This window comes from Coenobita brevimanus, unplaced genomic scaffold (genome assembly GCF_032717465.1).
Source record: "Coenobita brevimanus isolate Jiangsu-jjx unplaced genomic scaffold, ASM3271746v2 jjx.HiC_scaffold_2582, whole genome shotgun sequence".
In the NCBI taxonomy this organism is placed as follows: Eukaryota; Metazoa; Arthropoda; class Malacostraca; order Decapoda; family Coenobitidae; genus Coenobita; species Coenobita brevimanus.
This window is the reverse complement of record NW_027643525.1, coordinates 123,343-128,510: the sequence shown is the minus strand read 5'-3', so window position 1 is coordinate 128,510 and position 5,168 is coordinate 123,343.

Here is a 5,168-nt window from a genome sequence, read left to right as displayed (position 1 = left end):
ACCAGTTTGCATTCCACAGCTGATCCTTTGCACTCTAAATTCTAAAATTTTAACACTGCACAACACTGTAAATTCCCATGTGGTCTAGTGGCGAGGTATTGCAGTTTATTCACTGTTTATTTACAAAAACAAGCATGTGTGGCATCCATTGTGATAAGCATCCACTTGTGATGACAGTTAGGCGGTAACTGGTGGTGAGGGAGGAGCAGGGTTGCAAGGCTGAAACTCAGCCACATTACCAAACTCCTCAATTTTCATTACCAAATTTAGCTTTTCATTACCAAATTCATAAAGCAAGCATTTATTCTTCACTAATTATATATAAAAGTGTTGTGGTAGGTGGGGGCGCTCACCATCCATTCACTCACATAGTGTTGCTCTCGGGTGTCTGCCCTGTCTTCTCCTCCATCCTTCTTTCCTTCCATCTTCTTCTATCTTTCTTTCCTTCATTCTTTCCTCGTCCTTCTGCCTACGGATGACTTTACACTCCCACTTCTGTCTTTCATTCCTTCATTCTTTCCTCTTCCTTCTGCCTGTGGGTGACTCTACACTGAGTGACAAGCCAAATGATTTCCTGTACACCGGGAAACAATTTACTATGCTGGGTGGTAACCATATAACCAAATTTAGCGCCTGGTGGTTTAGTGGGTAATTATTGTGCTCCAATCGGATTGAGCCGGTGAAGGTTTATATCCAAGGGATGGATGGGGTTTATTGATCATGTAATGCCACTCAGGGATGAGTGAGGTTGGTCACTCTCATCTTAAATGTCAGGACCAACTGCCTAGCCCCGAGCTCCTACGCTCCTCATGGGGCAACGTAGGATTGGATGATGGATGGATGGAATATTAATCACTCTCCTTATAATTAACAGCATGTTGATTATTTTCATGCTATGTAGGCTAGCAGATTAATCAGAGAGAGCAGACAATCCACCATCTCCATCCTGTGTATCCTCATACGTGTGAAAAATCCGTTTGGTAATGCATTATTCTGATTCATTACCAAACAAATTCTTCAATACCAAATTGGCCCACATTTGGTAGCGAAAAATACCAAATGGCAACCCTGAGAGGGGAGGGGGGAGAGGGGAGGAAGGAAGGGGTGAAGGAGCCATGGTGCAAACAGCTGTTCGGCGCCGAGCGGCAATTTCAAATTACGGGTGGGAAAAAATTTGGATTTTGGGGGGATGTTTTTCTTTTTATGGCCATTTTTGGATTCCGAAGGTCCAGGCCCATAATGTCCGGTAAGTGGGGTGTCTGGAAAGTGGGCGTCCGGATAGTACAGGGATTACTGTATCCCATATGTGGCAGTTTGTATTTAGCAAAAACCACCGTACACAGCAAAATTGCCCAATTTTACCCTACAGAAGTCATCATCTAAAGATACCCATTCCCTGACTCCCAAACACTGCTCCGTTCTGTCACGGAAAGTGATCACCACTAATTAACCATATGTACGCTCTAATTAAGTCTTCTTTATGCGCAGTGATGTTCCAAGAGGTTGTATGTGTACTGCAATTAATGTCACGTATGATCAGGTGGGGATACAAATTTTTCATGAGAACCAAAGGAGGTACTCTACAAAAATTGGGGGATTTCACCATTACAATATATCATGAGCTTCAATGATGTGATCTCCACATTTCAAGTTGTGCAGTAAAATTTGCAGACACAATAGCAGTGCAAATAAACAGTCTGTTGTACTAAACTGTATTTTTCCTTTCAACAAAAAGATGTAATACTGTGCATGAAACATAAAACAAATTAGTAATTCACAAATCTGCATAATAGTACAGGTCAACCTGGGTTTAACAATGTGATGCATTAAGAAAAAGCCCAACGCTAAGTGGGATATCACATATCGGGGCTGATTTAACATGTAAAGTATAGGGATGCATTTTTGAGCCTTGGGATTCCCCGCAACCAAGTCCTAAACCCACCACAATGAGTCCAAAAATAAGGTATATAGGCAATCTAAATGGCCTAACGCTGTAAAGCAAGCTAACCTAAGTCTGAAACCTGTTAGTAACTCACTAAAACCAACAAATAAAATCTGAAAATCATAAAAAATAAAAAAATATCATATTCCTATCATCACTGACGTCTTGTGAGTCCATGTCTGGTCCTGGTCGTCATCCTTGCTATCTCCCCCAAGGCTAGGGTACATGTGGTGCTCCTTAGCACTCACTCCTCCTCCTCAAAGCCTTCAAACCCCATCTCCAGGGGAGGGTCAGAGGGGAAGGAAGCCTGGCGAGGTGGGATGATGGTAGTGGGAGACTGATGCAATGGCTCTGGGGGTGGCAATGGGGTGCGATGCAAAGACTCACTAGGTGGCGATGGGATGCAATGCGATGGCAGACAAGGTGGCAAGGGAGACAGCTGCGATGACTGTTTGAGGTGGTGAGGCAAAGAGATAGATGCAGTGGCTCACATGGTGGCGAGGGAAACAGAGACAGTGGCCGAAGTGGTGCCAGAGATCGAGGCTAAGGCGAGGAAGATAGTGATGGAGTGGCTGAGTTCAGCAGTGGAAACTCAGGTGACGCGGAAGATGGGGATCGGCTTGAGGTGAGGTCCAGAACCAGGGCCCATACTTATAAAACACTAAGACTGAGTCATAAGGCGAAAGTCTGTCCTAAATTCATAGGAGCGAGTCATAAGTCCTTATGTTCGACTTAAACTGAGTCATAGCTTAAGACCCCTCCCGAGTGGTTATAGCGCTTCGGACGCGGCTTATGACTCGATCATAACAGTAAAGATGGCCGCCACACCACAATTACAACAAATTCGCCAGCGCCAACCAAGACATTTTCGTGAAAGGAAAGATGTGCTTAACGAGCTAAGTGATGCAGAACTGGTCAAGAGATATTGTTTGGACCGTGCAGGCATAATTTTTGTGACCGATTTGGTGCGGGAGACCTTAACAAGACCAACGGCAAGAAACAAGGCTTTAACCCCCTTCAGCATGTGTATGTTCTCAAGATACAACTGTGCCAGCTTATATGTGGCATCGGGGTCCAATTTTGCTTTCTGGAACGTTTGCTTGTTACACTGTTGGAGTTCTCCATGCTTGGATGGCGGTGGTGGTGTTTGTTTACAGGGTGGTGTGGAGAGGCAACATGTCCTCGTCCACAACACAAAGTGGTAAATTAATAATTCCTCAAAAATGACATTAATCTTAATTTTTTTTTTTTTTTTTTAATCCGAGGAAGAAGGAACCAAAGGCCATGAGCCCGCAGTAACAGTTCCCTCCAAGAGAAAAACAAAATACAATAGAGAGCCAAATTCAAGATCCGATCATTTTGAGATGCCTAGACACACTGCGTTTGAAAGACTGGAGATCATAGGCAGCAGGAAATACAGACAGAGGGAGACAGTTCCAGAGCTGACCTGTTGCATAAATAAAAGACTGGGAGTAACGGTTAACTCTTGCATTAGAGAGTTGGACAGAAAAGGGATGAGAGTTTGCTGCCAGACGGGTGCTACGCGCCCGTCGTAGAGGTGGAGGAATGCAAGCAGACAGTTCAGAGGAGCAGTGACCATTAAAGTAGCGATAGAAAAGAGATAAAGATGCAACAGTGCGGCGAAGAGACAGAGGTTGAAGGGAGTCAGTAAGAGGAGGAGAGTTAATGAGACGAAAAGCCTTTGACTGTTTACTTTACCCTGAAAACATTTAAGAAAATATCGTAGTAATTTCTGATTTTTTGTAGCATCTTTTCTCTGTTGTTTTCTTAGATTTTCTTCATTTTTCGAAACTCTCAAGTGCTACGCAGCGCCAACCGCTAACTCAGCAGCTTGTGACTTCGACCTAACAAAGTCTCACCTTAGTTATGATGAGGTGCTCCTTAAGTCTCACATTTATAACTTTCACCTAACTATGATGTAGTTTTTATAAGTACGGGCCCAGGGGCTGAGCACAATGTCCTCGGCGGGAGAAAGCCCTCAGTGTTCCTCTGCTGAATGATGACTGGGGAGATTCTCCGCTGGTCAAGGGCTGGAGAGATCCTCTACAGGTCACTGGCATGGTGGGGGCCTGTTTGAAGAAGGCAGTGATGGTAGTCTGCCTGGCTGCCCTCTTCATTTCCTCCAGCATCATCCAGTATACCTTCATCCCCTCCACCAGCTGATCTGATGTGCCTTTGCTTTGTCCTGAGACAGAGTCGTGAGTATGCACAAGTGCGATGGCCTTGTCAACCTTGGCCATCATCACCATCAGAATTTTCATACTAAGGGCTCACACTTCAGGAGTGACTTTCTCCTCCTCTGCCTCCTGGTGTCCCTGCTGAATCCCCACAATGAGGAGCTCCTCGTTGTTGAGCTTCTCCCTGTGGTTGTTCAGGACCTCCTCCATCTCCTCCTTGTCGACCTCCCCGAAGCCCACCTTGTCCGACAGCTGCACAATGTCCTACAGCACCCATTCTACCAGCGGTGCTTGCATGCCCTCGGGGAAGCCGGTGAAGGAATGTATGCACTCCAGCTATAGCTTGTGCCACACACCACTCATGGTGGGCTGGCCTGCTTCCCTCCATGCAGCTGCGATGTTTTTGATGGCGTGGCATATGTTATAACCCTTCCAGAATGACTGGACCATCGTCCTGTCGTCGCTGGCACACACCCTCACCAACTGCTGCAAAGTGCGGCAGCACATGCACCCTCGCCTTTGTCGTGGTGCTCTAGAATGTCTAACTTCACTTCAACCGACAGAGCTTTACGAGGGCGCTTCATGGGAACATCACCAGCTCCAACACTAGCAGGCTGCTTACCACCCCAACTAGGGTTACCACTACCACCACTAGCCCCACCACATGCAATGCCCTTACCAGACATGATCACAATCAATTAGGTCAAAATTAACAAAAAATCGCACTCCACACACGGTTAGTATCACTGTCCTACTCACAGTACTCCTGGGACACAGTTACGAGGCACTACGACAGTGGCTTGCATAATATTGGTGATACAACACGATGTGGGGAAGGCAAGCGTAAGAGAGATCCTCACTCCGTGATGGGCGGTGTAAGAAGAGCAATATGGGTTCATGCGGGGGTGAGCAATGGGTGCGCGGCTGCGCGAGTGTTTCCGCGCATCCTGGCAAGTGGGCGGGCTAAGTCTGCTGCGGAAAAGTGTGTGATTTAAACTTTGAGCCCATCGCTCCCGGACGATACAAAG